Source organism: Eptatretus burgeri, chromosome 4 (assembly GCF_056783735.1).
Source record: "Eptatretus burgeri isolate ZD-2024b chromosome 4, Ebu_testis_v1, whole genome shotgun sequence".
Taxonomy (NCBI): Eukaryota; Metazoa; Chordata; class Myxini; order Myxiniformes; family Myxinidae; genus Eptatretus; species Eptatretus burgeri.
Genome location: NC_140964.1, coordinates 75,066,830 through 75,084,506, shown reverse-complemented (window position 1 = coordinate 75,084,506; position 17,677 = coordinate 75,066,830). Strand labels below are relative to the sequence as shown.

General features: G+C 47.9%; 2 long non-coding RNA genes across 2 annotated transcripts in view; one reads left to right on the top strand and one right to left on the bottom strand.

Annotated features, from left to right (window-relative positions):
* Positions 1 to 13,113, bottom strand: part of LOC147028380 (uncharacterized) — a 28,082-nt gene extending 14,969 nt beyond the window's left edge. Inside the window, exons 1-2 of the long non-coding RNA XR_015057550.1 lie at positions 12,801 to 13,113; positions 10,126 to 10,304 (exon numbers count right to left, since the gene is read on the bottom strand). This is a non-coding gene — a long non-coding RNA (uncharacterized LOC147028380). The remainder of the gene's footprint in view (positions 1 to 10,125; positions 10,305 to 12,800) is intronic.
* LOC147028378 (uncharacterized) overlaps positions 1 to 17,677 on the top strand; it is a 63,548-nt gene that overhangs the window by 9,378 nt on the left and 36,493 nt on the right. The gene's annotated exons all lie outside the window — the stretch shown is intronic.

Below are 17,677 nucleotides of genomic sequence, written 5' to 3'. Positions count from 1 at the left end.
ATTATGACGTCATCATGAAGGCACCTATGATGTCATTAAAAAAAAATCACACTTATTCCCTATGAGGATTATTTGCCATGTTCCAAGTTTTAATTTTTTTTCCTTGGTGCGGTTTGAGTGATACAGAGGTCCAAAGTTTTTCCGTTTTCCAATGTGGCTGCCACACCACATGACCTATGACATCATAATTATCAATCCAATATTCTACATGAGAAGTCGCTCCGATGGTGAAAATGTTGTCTCAATCCGACAAGCAGTTGTGGAGAAAAATACAAAAGTTCTGTACGGACAAACAAACAAACAAACGAACAGATCCAAATTCAGTACCCTCTCCTGTGGCGAGGGTAATAATAACAAGTGTAATAGTCATTTAAACACACTTCTACTATGTTTTAAAGGCACTGCTGTGTTGCAAACCACATGTCAACAAACAACCGATTGAATATTTTACCACCCACCTGTACATACTTTCACTGGTTTCATCATAATTCATCTCATGTAATGCCTGAGCATCTTTTACATTTATTTGTGCATAGTTCATATTACCCTTTGGATAACTCCTTTGGTAATTCTGAATGCTGAAGATTAAACTCTTTCATTTGCTGAAACATCGCATGCTGTTTGAAGCTCATAATATAATACTGTTTATGATCTCACCTTGCAAAAAATCCTATCACATCCTCTTACCTACGTCCTGCGATCACACGACATTCGGATACCCTGACAACAATTCTGTACAAAATTGTTTTTAATATCCAAGAATTATTGCATTTGCATTTTTAAAATGTTCCAAGATGAATTTTGACTTGAGCCAGCACGCTGCGCCCGCCTTTATTAGTATATTTGTCAATGTTTATTTTCTGATTGATTTTACTCTGCGTGCTCGTAATTAAGGCACAAGGAGTGTTGGATATGAAGCTGCACGACGAAAGATGGCCTCATTACCTTACTCCCTTGCTGCACAGACAGGCTAACTTCCAGAGACAACTGCCATTTCAGTTGGGGCCACGGCTCCCTTGTGCAACGAGATAGAGATAACAAAATGTTCGAGCGATTTATTTTTGTCATTTTTTTTTGAGGGACAAGTCTTTTGACGAGAGTTTAAACTGCCATTTTTATGTAGCCAATCACAATTATCTCAACATATATTATTTTATTGTGGTTAAAATTGATGGTTTGATTTCAACAGAAACATATGGCATGTTGACAGTGATGCCTCAGCAAGGATGATATATATATATATATATATATATATATATATATATATATATATATATATATATATATATATATATATATATATATATATACTGTATATATGTAGACATTATATCGCTCCACTGATGAGCCAAAACATTATGACCACTGACAGGTGAAGTGAATAACATTTATGATCTTGTTGCAATGGCACCTGTCAAGGGGTGGGATATATTAGGCAGCAAATGACCAGTCAGTTCTTGAAGTTGATGTGCTGGATGCAGAAGTGGGCAGGAGCAAAGACCTGAGCGACTTTGACAAGGGACAAATTGTTATGGCCAGATGACTGGGTCAGAGCATCTCTGAAACGGCAAGGCTTGTGGGGTGCTCCCGGTCAGCAGTGGTGAGTACCTGCCGACAGTGGTCCGAGGAGGGACAAACCACAAACCGGCGACAAGGTGTTGGGCACCCAAGGCTCATCGATGCGCGAGGGAAACGAAGGCTATCCCATCTGGTCCGAACCGACAGAAGGTCTACCGTGGCACAAGTCACAGAAAATTTTAATGATGGTCACGGGAGGAATGTGTCACAATCCACAGTGCATCACATCCTGTTGCGTATTGGGCTGCGTAGCTGCAGACCGGTCAGAGTGCCCATGATGACCCCTGTCCACCGTCAAAAGTGCCTTCAATGGTAATGCTGGCGTCAGAACTGGACCTTAGAGCAGGGGAAGAAGGTCGCCTGGTCCGATGAGTCCCGCTTTCTTTTAGATCACATGGATGGCCGTGTACGTGTGCGCCGTTTACCTGGGGAAGTAATGGCACCAGGATGCACTGTGGGAAGACGACAAGCCGGTGGAGGGAGTGTGATGCTCTGGGCAATGTTCTGCGAGGAAACCCTGCGTCCGGCCATTCATGTTGGCGTCAACTTAACATGTATCACCACCCTAAACATCATTGCAGACCAGGTACACCCCTTCATGGCAATGGTATTCCCTGATGGCAGTGGCCTCTTTCAGCAGGACAATGCGCCCTGCCTCACTGCACACATTGTTCGGGAATGGTTTGAGGAACATGATGAAGTGTTCACGGTGTTGCCCTGGCCTCCAAATTCTTCAGATCTCAATCTGATTGAGCATCTGTGGGATGTGCTGGATCGACGAGTCCGATCTACGGCAGCTCCACCTCACAATTTACAGGACTTGAAGGATATGTTACTCATGTTTTTGTGCCAGATACCACAGGACACCTTCAGGAGTCTTGTAGAATCCATGCCTCGGCGGGTCAGCACTGTTTTGGTGGCATACGGAGGACCAACAGAATATTAGGCAGGTGGTCATAACGTTTTGGTTCATTATATATATATATATATATATATATATATATATATATATATATATATATATATATATATATATATATATATATATATATTGTTGCAGTTCTCGTAACCGCATGCATCCAACATACAGTGGTCCCAAGACAGTTATTCCATTAATATACATGTAGATAGTCCCATCCCTTTTATCTAGCAGGACAACAGGGGCGTATATTGCGAGGATCTCATAGCTGGGTTTGCTTACATCATTTCTAACGTCATTCCTACTCTTCTTTTTTGATTATTCCTGAGGTAAATCTGAGCCATGTGTGCCCCTCATTGTGAGATGGGTCCTCAGCATAGGCCAAGCAGGCATTATGCTGGACACCCCTCCGGAGGAAACACACCCAGCACGACGCCCATGCTGCACAGAACACGTACCGAGGAGACGGAAGAAACAGCACCTTAGAAAGGGCGCTCAAACACCACATGAGCATCCACAGCACAGAGCTCCCATCCTCAAGCGATCCCTCAACCCAACTTTTGCGGCGAGTTATACAATATGCTTGGCAGCTCGAGGTGATCGACTCGAGCTTACGATGATCTGGGGGCGATTGCTGGTTGCATTGAAAAGGTATACAAATGAACATCTCTTAAGAGGCTGAACGGATGGTGTTTTGCACAACACAGAAGCAAATGACCCAATATCGACAAGAGCGTGGCTAGTAGCTTGGTGCCAAGAGCTGCATCGTCAGAGGCCGATAATAGTAAAATGGCAACCATGCCACGTTGTGCACGATACGGGCGGCACATACTTTTCAACCCATTTCTGGACTAATTATATCGATCGGTTTTAGCCCCGCGCACACGATAGCAGAATTGAGCGAACATGAGTGCTGGCCACATGTGTAATGGCAGATCTATGCACACTGTACATGGGTTCGCCAAAACATCGTACTTTTGGTCCTCGCTGGTGGCCACGGATGTTCCTCACGGACAGCGAACGTCTTTTCGCCTCTACGGCCAGCAAAGGTGTGATCGGGCAGAGGCATCTTGTACAGCTCGGGCCACGTGGTGCACACAGAGCAGGCGTGTTGACCAGCGCTGGTCGGGGCGCCCAAGCAGGCATGCAGGACCAGCGCCACTCTCGACCGGTCATCACGGCATGGCCCGGAAGTTCATGCAGGGTGATTCATGGCGCAGAGTTCGGCGTGGGTGATTCATATCATGTCGTGGGGTCGGAGCGAGACAATTCTACAGTGCGGAGTCGTCTTGCCGGAAATGGAATGTTGCAGTTTCTGGCCATTGCGGCCGGGCCACGCAGAGGGTCAGGGCCAATCAGAGCACCCGATTCGGGGTGGCCTCCCACCCCGCTCCGCGGGGCTTATAAAAGGACAGATGGCTGGGTCTCTCTCTCTCTCTCTCTCTCTCTCTCTCTCTCTCTCTCTCTCTCTCTCTCTCTCTCTCTCTCTCTCTCTCTCTCTCTCTCTCTCTCTCTCTCTCTCTCTCTCTCTCTCTCTCTCTCTCTCTCTCTCTCTCTCTCTCTCCCTCTCCCTCCCTCTCCCTCCCTCTCCCTCCCTCTCCCTCCCTCTCCCTCCCTCTCCCTCCCTCTCCCTCCCTCTCCCTCCCTCTCCCTCCCTCTCCCTCTCTCTCTCTCTCTCTCCCCCCCTGCCTCACCTCCCACTCAAGCTGAACTTCGACTCCGCCTTTTGTCGTCATCACTTCGACTCCACCTCCTCTTCCACGCTGACTCCACCCCCACCTGGTCCCGCCTACCACTCCGTTCACTTGCTCTGACTCCACCCTCCCAACTCAAGCCCCTTCTCCATGCCCACATTCTCGACACGAGCTGCCTGAAGCAAGAGACGACACGCCAGCTTTCAGGGGGGTACCGCACCATGGAGTATTCCCCCCAAACGTATTGGTGGCTCGTTCGGGCAATCAATTATACAAAGGCACCAAGAGACCGTAGCCTCATCTCTCATGTCTTTCTGCAATACCTCCTCTTCCTCGGGTTTTCTGTATCTGTGTGTGTGTATCCTAGCACCTGTCTATATAAGTAAGCCTTCCGAAGATTATTATTATTATTATTACTATTATTATTATTGTTGTTATTATTTTCGGGTTAGGTCTGCTCTGCGCCCGCTTTCATAAGTTGTTTGTTTATTGCCGCACCACACCTTTCTTCCCTATCTCTGCCTGCACACCCCAATAAATCTATTGGTTGTACCACATACTTTTCCTCAGCCCATTGTAAATATATTATTTTTAGAAAAGTTCCCTGCTCGTTTTTTGTCTTTTTCTTCATTGATCCAGCATGGTCTGAATCCTTGATTAGCCGGGACTTTATTCCCAACAATCCGTTGTTTTTAGCTGGTACGTCCTTGGCAGTGTCGCTCGGCTGCATCCGATCCGGTAAAGTGATCCGGTCCGGTAGAGTGATCCAGTTCGGACAAGGCGTACCGAGGGCATGCTCCCCAGTAATTAAATCGCATGATTAATTCGGTAACCGGATTAACTAGCTGGAGGACCCTAAGTCACGTAGTTGAGTTATTGACATCCACGGCCGCTTAAGCGACCCGCCGCGTCATGGAATTATCCGTGTGCGACGGCCTACAATTCTGGGTTGTCTGGTGGGAGCCGACATAGCTTCCCGCCCTCAGTGGCCTTCTCACCCGACCCCTGACCCACACCAATATATATATATATATATATATATATATATATATATATATATATATATATATATATATATATATATATATATATATATATATATATATATATATATATATGTTGTTGTTGCGGTTCTCGGAACCGCATGCATACAACAGATAGGTGTCCCAAGACAGTTATGCCATTATTATTCGTGTAGTTAGTCCCCTTCCTTTTGTTTAGCGGGACAACAATGGAGTGCGTTGCGATGATCTAATAGTTGGGGTTACTAAATCATTTCCCCTTTCATTTCATCCCCACTCTTCTTCTTTTCTTTTTCTTTCCTGGGATAAGTCAGTCACGTGCGCTTTCGCAGTAAGGTGCGCAAACTGCCGCGCCGCCGTAAAGGATCCGCTGTATCCAGAGTCTCGCTCCCGGGTGAGCCCGAAACCCAACATGTGCGGCGAGTCATGTGCACTAGGTGCTGGACTGTCGATTTGAGCTTCCAATAAGCTGGGGAGAATTGCCAATTGCATTGGAAAGGCATGCGAACAAATACCTCTTGAGAGGCTGCACAAATGGTGTTTTTCACAGCACGACACCCACGCTGCTCGAAACACCACAGCGTGTTACACGGCCAGCACGATGCCCACGCAGTACGAAAAACGTGCTTGCCCCTCGGCTCGTCGACCACAGCGTGTAGCACTATTATCCACAGTACCCTCTGCCCTGTTTGCACCCTCATCTCATTTACCATAGCGTACCGTCCTTCACCTGACACGACGTGCGGTCCACGATGACCCGAGATCTCAGAGCGAACACCCCGGGATCCGCGAGTGGCTCCGAAGGAGGATAGTCCGGGAGCCGACTTTTTTTTACTGACCGAGAGAGCCGACTGACCGAGAGAGTCCGTGGTCAGTCCGGGAGGTTCTCGGGAAGACCGCGGGTCCATGGTCGGTTCACTCGAGGACAAGGGATCCAGACCCGATGAAGATTTACTTGTGATTCGCGTGCCGATTTCGGTGCCGCGTGCCGACTGCCTACAATTCCGGGGAGTCTGGTGAGAATCGACATAGCTTCCCCCACCTAGTGGTCTTCTCACCTGACCCCCGGCCTGCAACAATATATATATATATATATATATATATATATATATATATATATATATATATATATATATAAAAATAAATGTGTATATGTGTCTCATGTTGGCTTTATGTTTCGGGTGGTGGGCTTGGTATCCGTGGATCCTAAGTTCAAATCCCCCTCAGCTGTTGAATTAGTAACAGGTGGGGTTAACTCTGCCTGTCATCCTTCTGAGGTCAGCAAAATGAGTGCCAGCATGCTGGTATCCCATGTCAGAGTGGAAACCTGTCCATGATTGTACCCAATAGCCAAGGAGACTGCTTCGGCAGCACAAACGCTCTGCACCGAGTATGGTCCCAATCGATGGATATATATATATATATATATATATATATATATATATATATATATATATATATATATATATATATATAGTTCTTGTGTGAAAGTTGAAGAAAAATACCTGTTTAATAAGCCTCCCATCTTACTTTCATCATTAACCACTCTCACGGTGCTATTCCTCAATGGGCCCAGACTAATCCTCATTTGTTCTTTTTTTACCTTGATATACTTTAAGAAAGAAAGCCTTGCTATTATGCTTAATATTCTCAGCCATTTCCTTCTCATACTCTCTTTTGACTTGCTCAGTTATTTTGCTAACTTGCCTCTGTTTACTCCGACAGTGATATCAATCTATCTCCAGTCCTGTTATTTTAAACCAAATAAATGCCTTCTGCTTCTCCTTGATAGCGTTCCTTATCTCACTGCTCAACCACCCTGGTCTCTTTCTGCTTCTAGTTTTACACCACATTGGAATGGACTTACTCTGCACTCTACATATTTGGTCCTTGCAGGTTTCCCATTTCTCTGATGCTGATTGTCCTGTTGTTAGAGTCTCCCAATCGACATCACCCAACTCTCTCCTCATACCCTCAAGGTTTGCCTTCCTGAAATCTAATAGCCTTATCCTGCTATCCTGAACTCTAACCCTTAACAGAATCTTTGCACACACAATGTTTTGTTACTTGCTCTGAAATACTCCCCTACCTCCACCACCTCCACCATATTGGAATTGTTACTTCAAAGGAGGTCTCACACTGCACTTCCCCTTGTGGGCTTATCTACAAACTGGGTTTAAAAGCAATCCTGATCTAAAGGGATGATATATAAAACGCCCACAGGCTGGGTACTCTGCTCGTCAGAAATAAAGACCAAAACATAACCCACTCTTGGTGCCACAGATCACACTTGTACAAACATTAAAAAGACAGGTAAGGACTTCCCTTTGTCTGTTCATGGTTTAGATATAGGACTTCTGGCATTGGTATAGAATATATTTAACCTTTCCCTTCCTGAAATTCTATTTTCCTGCCTGGTCTTACTCATCACAATTACATCATCAATTCCTTCCTTAATAGCTTCCCTACCCTCTGCTGACCTATAAAAAAGCCTGAATTCCTTCCTCAATTCCCACTGCAAACCTTGCTACCCCCCTTTCTATTTCACATATGGCCATCATTCCGGAAACACTCCCCTTGTCCCCGAAATGATTCCCACTGCTTCTTAAATGTAAAACCTTCCTCCCTACACCATTCTTCCAGCCATTTGGTTGACAGATATCGCTATAATCATAATTTCTATATTGTTTCCTAATCTTGGGAGAATCCCAGAAAACATGACCTCACAACCCTTTGCTTTCAGCCACTTACCCAATATCCTGTATTGATATTTCCAAACCTCAGAGTAAACTTTCCCGAAATAATTTACTCCTAAATGTACCGCAACCAACGTCTTCCTTCCATGGCCATACAATATCATTTACCCTTCCTTCAATGTCTCTCACTCCCGCTCATTCAAAACTGCACTAAACTCAATGTCTACGATCTTTCCTGCAGAATGAAGAATATACATACTTAATTCTCATCACCCACAAAAACTGTCTCCCATACCTCATTTATACCAATCTCTATTGCTGCACCTTCACCACTACTTGCACCTGCTGCACCACCACCTGCCGACACCCGCTGCACCATCACCACTTCCAATCTCCTCTGAAACCTCACTCAACAACTGTAACCAACTATTATCTCACATTCTGCTACTTGCCATCCTCAAATTTGTATCTTTAAAAATAAATTTCTCACATTCTGCTACTTGCTGCAAATTATCTATCTGTTCCTTCAACCTCATTATAACCATCCTCTTGAAAGAGGGCTATTTCCTCACACTTCCTGCAACAGTAAGAACCCTATGCTTCCCCGATTGTTAATCGCACCTTTCACAATCGGATGTCTTGAGGCACGTTATAGTTCAAATCGGAAAAGAATAGGTGATGTTCGAGAAAAAAATTCAAAAGTATGGCTTATTTATAAAGGTGTTTTTAATTGATATGTTCTTTTTAAAAGAGTTAGAAAACTTGGATCAAATTTCTGCTCAATAATAATTTCAGATTTTCCAAGCAGAAGCTGAGAAATTGCAAGCACTGAAACTTTTCAATCACACGGTGGTGGGGGAGGGGAGTGGAGGGGATGGTGAGCCACACAAACTGAGATGAGGCTTGTGATATGATGTCGGAGTAAATGCTCATTGGCTAATATATGATGTGCAGAATTTTTGAACATATTCGTTGACGAGTCAAAAGCCGGTGAAGTTCCAGGAGAAATGGTGTTGCGTGTTGAGTCTTGTTTGTTTGAATAAATCTTCCAGGTGCAGAATTTTGGACCATGATTTGCACAATCCAAAATTCTGCACCTGGAAGGTTTATTCAAAATTTGATAATGATTTAATTGCACAAAATAAGTTTAAGAACGATGGTTTATACTGTTCATGTGGAAAGGTCTACATGGGGCATTCAAAAGGTTCCACCAATTAGATACCCATGCAGAATACTGCAAGAAATGTTAGAGTGTGATATTGAGAACAAGAAAACTTAACGGCTTGGTCCATAAATCCTGATCCCTTACCGAAACGAAGGTGGATAGCCTTGGGAGGACTCCGTTTTCCCTTCTGAAATCTGCATATGGAGATAACAACCAACGACACACACACACACACACACACACACACACACACACACACACACACACACACACACACACACACACACACACACACACACACACACACACACACACACACACACACACACACACACACACACACACACACACACACACTTTGGCAAGTCTTAAACTATGTAAGTATCTCATTCCAATAACTCCCCTTGCAGATACATTTGGTAGTGGAATGTTATCTGCTGCCTTCTATTTCTCACTTGTTTCATTCCCTGTCTTGCAGCTAATTGGATAAAAACATATTCCCCAGGCAGTGGGTTGACACACATCGAACACACTTTGAAAGTAAAAGTAGGAACGCTTTTTCATCGCAGCGTGTTAGCCAAGAAAGCTGTCGGCCTGGCGAGCGTTAAGTGCACCACAATGGCCATACGAGGGCTGATTAAAATCATAGCACTCATTAGCAGCAGGCAGGGTTCCGTTTCGCTGTAGGACATGCCTTTCCAGCTCGCCATCATTGCAGAGCGACGGAATCTCATTAGTGGATTCATTACTGGCCTTCTTTGCCCAAACCAGAGCTCATAACATTGCAGAATTTAATTGAAGTTTCACACTTTATCATTCATTTTTAAGTAATGTTTTGCTCTGTGATTCCATTAGATGCATTTTTGGCTTTTGTCCCTTTGGCTTCCCGACCTCCCACCCCCTCAACCCCCATTGCACCCTCAGCCCCACCACCAATCCTCACCAATTGACTAAAGCTCATGGATGATCCCATACACAAAGTTTATAATGGAAAATGATGTTATAACAGGAAAAAAGAAAACTATGACAGTGCAGGCAATAGGAATCGAACCTGCAACATTGTGGATGTGAAGCAGTGCTTGAAGCACTGTTATGTCCAGCCTGCACAATCTCTCTCTTTTGCGCCTTTTTGGCCTCTTACTGATCCCAAAGCATTTGGAGACACACACACATTCTCCGTAGATGATGGAGGGGGATACTTCGAGACCTGGTCGGTCTCTGTTCCATCTCCTGAAACACACCCACGTGTGGAGATAGCAGCCAACAACAGCAACTTGCGTGCACACACACGTACACACACAGAAATATATACACACGCACATGTGCACACACTCAATATACAGGGTGTTTCAGAAAGAGTGATGCAACTTTAAATGTTTATTTACAAAGAAAGAGAAACCTCAGCAATGTAAACCAAACATTGATTGAAAGCTTATGACATGGTATTTTCTGTCACTGATTGCTATTGCAGTAAGTCATTGATAGAGTTAGTGAGAGCCCAAGGTCTGAAATTAGCATTTACGCAAAATCCTTGTAATCGACGTTATTGTTGTGTGCCCCTCCGTGGTTCAGACAGGCATTGATACTGACTCCAAAGTTCTGTCCAACTTTCCTGTCGGTCTCATGTGGCACTGCCTGGAGGTAGTCTGACACCTCCTGCTTCAGATCATCCAGTGTGGCAGGGCGGTTGGCATAGACAGAGCCCTTGGAAGCCCCCCAGAATCAGTAGTTCAAGTCTGGGTTATGGGGTTCCCAGTCATGAGCGGTACCCACGGCAACGAGGCAGTTTCTGAAGAGCTGCTGCAAAAAAGTGATTGTATCACCAGCTGTATGTGGGGGTGCACCATCCTGCATAAACCAAGTCATGCTTAGCTGGTTTTGGGTGACCTTTTGGGTTAGATCGTTTTGGAACTTCTGGAGTATGGCCCAGTAGCGCTCACCATTGATCGTTACCGTCCTGCTGTTGTCATTCTCAAATCAGTAATGCCCAAACGTTCCCCATCTGGCATTGAAAGTGCAGAAGCATGTGACCTTAGGCCCTTTCAGGTACCTCTCAGTGATCTCCTTAGATAGTTCTGCTCCTAGAAAATGTTGTTGTGGTCGTTGATGGTACCGTTCAAGTGGAAATGGGCGTCATCACTGAACCAGATTAGGTTGATCCAGTTTGGGTACCACTCCATCCTGTCACTGAGCCAATTGCACATATCAAGTCTCCTTCTCATGTCATCTTGACTCAGTTTATGCCTAATAAAGATGATGTATGTGAAAAGCTTCAGTTCCTTCATGAGGATACGCCAAACTAATGTTGGTTTGATGCTTAGCTCCTGGGAGCACTGGCGGTCAGACTTTATGGGACTGTCCACTGCAGAATCCCGCATGGCGTCGATGTTGGCTTGGCTCTTGGTTACTGATGCTGGCCTGCCACTGTTGCCCTTGCTATTGTTGTACACTCTACCCTTGTGCCCAAAATGTTTCACAAGACATTCAATGGCACAATTTGTGGGTCCATCATGTGTTCTGAGGTCATATTCCCGGCAGAACCTCAGGCGGGTGTCTCGATATGATTTTGTCTCATACCACTGAGCCACCACTTTTGTCTTCTGCTTCACTGTCAATGGCATATTTGAGCTACGGAGATAGAAATGCCAGGGAATGAATACCACGATAACACCACCAAACCCTGAAAATGAAAACGATATAGGTCAAAAAACAAAGAAATGGCAGGAATTCAAAGTTGTATCAATCTTTTTGAAACACCACGTGTACACGCAAACACAATGGTGGATACTTTGAGACCAGGGAGGGCTCCATTCCACCTTCTGAAACCCTCATGTAAAATCAACAACCAACGACACACACACCCAAACACTTCTTGAGTGAAGCAGGGAAGCACCCCCTTGCATGGATCCTTTACACCAAATGCATCCTGCACACGAAAAAGAGATTGACATTGGGAGTGGAAGAAGGGGAGGTCGTGGTGGGAAAAAATCTTTGCTGGATGTGGCTTATTTTCTTTTATCGTTGTTTGCTCAGAATAGAGTGAAAATATCAATCAACGTTCCAGCTTTTAGTTTCAAAGTTTGAATCGAAATCAGAGGGATTTCATGTCAACTTCTCTTATAGCATGATGCAAAGAAGGTGCTGCACCTCAGAGTACCTACTGCTATTTGAAAAGGTTTACTTTCGAAAAAATGTAGGCAATTGTGAACCATCATGTGAGCAAAATGAAATTCCTGCTTTTTATTTTGACTGGGAAGACAATTTCCTTCCCCTGGAAACTTCTGCCACAATGCCATCAGAGAATGGGGTGGATAAAGTCGGATTATGTCAGTGCCATCTACTTTTGTGTTTAACACAGCTTACGATGTATGGTAGTTTTCTGACGACCACATTGTTTCACGATTGGCTTGAATGAATCTATTGTTACTTCTGAGGCTCTGTTAAGGTAAACACGATATGCTTCAGCACCGGGACCTTTAATACCGGAAAATGGCCAAACGCTGTCATATTGCATGTAATTATTACTAATCTCTACCATTGCCCAAGGTCGCCCAAATGAGCCAAAATTGACGGCACATGCATGGGAATCAGATTCCTCGAACACGTTTTCTTACCTTTTAAAGGGTTTATTTGTGGATGAGATGAGCAGTTCGGAGCAAAGCAAGCGAATCAAAAGACACAAAGAGGGAAATAGGGATATGGAAACTCGTATGCAATGATCCTTACGATTGTTGTAGATTTCTCGCCCGCCGGCGTGCGAACGACCGCGTCTAACCAATAGCGGTCGCTTCTGTAATGTACTGAATGGAAGATGCTTAGCAGGCAGACACGATGCGGAGGAACAGTCGAGCCGGGCTGTGGTGCACAAGCACGAGCGCGAGCGTACTCTGCCCATGGCTCTCCTTTATTGCGTATTAGCACACTCATGAGCCGGACGACTCCAGCATTACTACGACGCCTCAGGTGGCGCGCACACCTTATATTCCTTGCAGATACGATGACCACTCCGACCACTCCCACACCACCATGCCCTTCCCCGTAGGCCCGCAGACTCCACCACACTCCTCCCCCCTAAAACTATGATTATTAAATGATCACCATTATAAGAAGCATAAACAGCACGAAGGACATCGGTATAATAACCATGAAAATAAAATGAAAACAGCGAAGTATAACAGCACACCACATCATATAATGCGTGAAAGCGAGTTAATGGAGCTGCCACGACCAGATTCCAAAGACACAGCACCTCCCAAACTCTGGCTGCGTTACCGATATGAAGCAGCAAGGCGAAAAGCACAGCAGCCCTACACAGCGGAAACGCCCCCAGGCGGCTCATGCTGACATGGCCCTCGCCGAGGTCGTGGCGATCTTTCGAGCCAACCTCCCCCGGCACCATCAAACGCCTCCGGCCCACTCCCCCCAGGCAGACCCGACACAGATAAACATTTCGAGGCCGGAAGCCCGCTGTCTGGAAGCCGTGGCGCCAGCGCCAGCCTCGATCGACCTTGGCCGGGGGCGCTGAACAGCGCCGCTGGCTGTACGCACCTAATGCTCCAAAACAACCCCCGCACCACAACCAGTTGAGACGCCAACGCCCGTCCAAACGGCCTTGAGCGAACACAGAGAGCTGCGCTCGCAACCAGAGGTGGGGGTAACGCCGACTAGTGCACCAGTCTTGGTTCCGAGTCGATCTCCGAGACCCACACGGCAGCCAGACGGTAGCAATTCCATTTAAACCACACTTCAATCATAGGCTCGTTATAAATCACTACGAACATCATTCGAAGCATTGCAAACTCAGTTTTCCGTACAGCGCGGTCTTTTGATAAAATCCCAGCACATGACAAAGCAACTACCTGCGGCCCAGGACAATGGAAGGCCAACCCAACCTTTTTATTCACCACCACCGCCACCACCGCTCCCAAAGCCCCCACATCACATTGATCATAATACAAATCCCATTGACTGATCTCCGCTAAATCCACTCTCACACGGGAACCGCTGGCATTTATTTCAACAACGTTAAACTGCATCACTAGAGCAAGGAAAAACACATATGCCATGAACAACAACCCACAACCCACATCACGAGTCCGTTTCTTGGTTGTCGACTCGATGTTGTGACTCGCGACTCCCTTTAACGCCACGGGCTCACCGCCACCTGTTGAAGCTGCCTGAACAACACCGGCGCGCATTGCCTCCCGAACGCTGCCGAAGCGCGGGAACTCATCGCGAGCGAAGCGCGGGAACTCATCGCGAGAGCTGATACGGCTCTCGCCGCTCCCGAACCGCACATCACCGCCGCAGGCAGCAACGAACGGTCGCTCCCGTTGCATCGACGTGGCCCCCGCCGCCAGAGCCTCGCCCTCGGTACTCGACGAAGGGCTCGAAGAGAGCACTGGCACATCTGGAGGTACGAACCGGAGATCCAGTCCGAGGTGCGCCAGCCAGTCCCGACCCAAAAGGGCGGGCCCCTCCCCGCCCCCCTCCCCTCGTACAATGAACACCGAGAGCCGGGCGCGTCGATCTCGGTAGCGCACTGAGACGTCGGCCCTCGCAAGCGGTGCAATCGCTTCACCGGTGTACGTGTACAGCGATAAGGCCGTCTTGACCAGGCGAATACCGCGAAGACCACGAGCCGCCTGCTCACCCATGACCGACACCGCAGCCCCGGTATCCACGCAAAACACGGTCGGTTCGCCATTCACTTCGACCTCCACCGTGAAAGGCGTCGTCATCTCCGAACCAACGGAAAACAGACTCAACCGTGGTTGCATCTCCTGCTCCGGCTCGCCGGCATCGCCATGCCCCGGTTGCAGGCCGATCTCCAGGTCACTGGGGTCCTCCCGCACCTCGTCATCCAAGACCCCAATGGAGGCCCCCGCCATCCGACACACACGCTTCAAATGTCCCACCTTGTGACAATGCAAACACACGGTGTTCTTATATGGGCACATTTGTCGCAGGTGCGGACCCCCGCACCCCCAGCACCCCCGGAAAGCCCCTTCGCTCCCGGTGCGACCGTGCTGCGGTGCGCGCCCTCGTCCCGCACCGCCAGGCGCGCGTGCAACCTGCGGCACTTGAGCCATCACGCGGACTCCGGGCTGCGCGACCTGCGGCACTTGTGCGGTCACCGCGTGGACCTCGGGATTAGCTGACATGCCCCAGCTGGAGCTACTCATTACGTCCTGGCCAGCAATGGTGCGGACATCCGTGAGTGTCTGCTCGACAGACGAAGCAGTCGCGACCGCCGAGTCGAATGTGATGTCGGTCAACCGCAGGATGGCTGCTGCCATCTTTGCGTCTCGCAGACCAGAAATAAAACGATCTCTGAGCCGTGCCGGACGCTCCTCTGTTGTGAATTTGCACGGCACAGCCGAATGCTTCACCCGTGCTACGAAGTCTGCAACGCGCTCCTCGCCACCCTTAGCGAGGTGATCAAACTGGAACCGCGCGAGATGTAACGACTTCTCTGGCGCCAAGTGGGTCTTCATTTTCGCCACGATGTCCTGAAACGATAGCCCGTCATCACTGGGTCTATTTGGAGCCACCAAATCACTCAGCAGCCGGTAGTGCTCCGTTGATAGCGAGGCGAGCAAGATCGCCTTGCGTTTCTCTTCATCTTCTACATCATTCGCGCGAAAGTAGCAACCTAACTGTTCAGAAAACAACTCGAACTCATCTCCCCCGAACACGGGTACGCGTCCGTGCGCCGTGCCCCGACCTTCTGCCATGCTCGTGCTGGCGAGACCCTTGGCTCCGTAGCTTGGAACCGCACGGGTTACTTGCCGCCCTGCACACGCCGATCCGAAGATCCTCGTCAGCCAACTGTAATGTACTGAATGGAAGATGCTTAGCAGGCAGACACGATGCGGAGGAACAGTCGAGCCGGGCTGTGGTGCACAAGCACGAGCGCGAGCGTACTCTGCCCGTGGCTCTCCTTTATTGCGTATTAGCACACTCACGAGCCGGATGACTCCAGCATTACTACGACGCCTCAGGCGGCGCGCACACCTTATATTCCTTGCAGATACGATGACCACTCCGACCACTCCCACACCACCATGCCCTTCCCCGTAGGCCCGCAGACTCCACCACAGCTTCGCCCACCGAACGGACAATCCAGTCACGGCTTTCCGGATCAACGCCGGAAACCAGCCACGGGTGTGTTTTTAACCACACCACAACCTTGTCCGCACTCTACCCGCGCTACAGGGTCCGATTGCCAAATCTTCGATTTACCTAATTATTCACGCGGGTTGGTTACCGAGAGATTGTACCTCAACGGGACCGCTTGGAAACAAGCGGCTTAAGCAGCTCGCTTCCTTTTGGGATAACCGAGCGGGGTATTACCGCGCAGTCCCGTTGGACCCGATTCTATTTATCGGTTATTTACAAACCAACTAATATTCCGCAATACAAGATGGCATTTCAATGGGGGAATGGATGCAACGAACAGGTTTACATTCACACAAGGACATTTATTATAATAAAGCACGTATGCAATTAAACAAGGCAAAACACGTATGCAATTATACAAGCAACAAAAGCACGACAAAAGAACTACGACCGTCTATCCGAAATGCAATGCAAACATTTACAGCACACAAAGCACTTAACAATTTCCGACTTATTAGACGGGCCCACGGACACACGTACACACACACACACACACACACACACACACACACACGCACACACACACGCACACACACACACACACACACACACACACACACACACACACACACACACACACACACACACACACACACAGACACACACACCCAAGAAATGGTGGCAGAGGCCTTTAATAACGAGCTCCAGCTCAGAGGACAGGTGAGCTGAAACCCAGAACCTATCTCGAACCTCTCTACCTCGTGTGGTCTTCAAGTTGTTCGGACCCAGGCTCCAGGGAGAGCGAGCTGGATCCAATCGCCATGAGCTGCGATCCTTCCCGAGCTCCCACGAATCCTCTCGCACTTCTCAACATGTGCTGGTGAGAAGAGGCGCCGATCCTTCCCGTCTGCGTCACTTCCCCGAGGAACCACCTCCACGAAGAGGTCGATGAGTCGCACCAAGCCGGGAACCAAAATGGAGAACAAAGAGCTCCACGAACCAAGAAGAAGAAGCCACCACTCGCAGCTCGAGCCGAGCGACCGGCTTAACTTGCTTCCAAGCAAAGCAGCTTGAAGCAAAAAGCTCTCCCGAACCAAGCAGAAGCCGAAGCTCATGGAACCATCAAAGCAAAAAGCCTCCTCCCGAGCCAGGCCTCAGCCGAAGCTCACTGAGCCAGCCGAAGCAAAAAGCTTCCGAAGGCCTCAACCCTAACCCAAGCCAAACAGGACCCGAAGGTCTGCTGAACGGCTCCTCTCAACTCCCTTCTCCAACTCTGCCCACAAAAAAAAGAAAAGATCTCCTCTTATCCTTCTCCTGCCCTTCCCCCGCTCCCAGCGTGACTCATGACTCATGCCCTCGTGCTCCATCCTCCCGCTCAGCCACGGGTGGGAGGGAGTTGTTGACATCATGAGTCACGGGACGGCAGGGTTCTTCTTGCTCTTCGCAGAAGAGGGGGAGGGATGTCTCCATTGTTCGTTCCC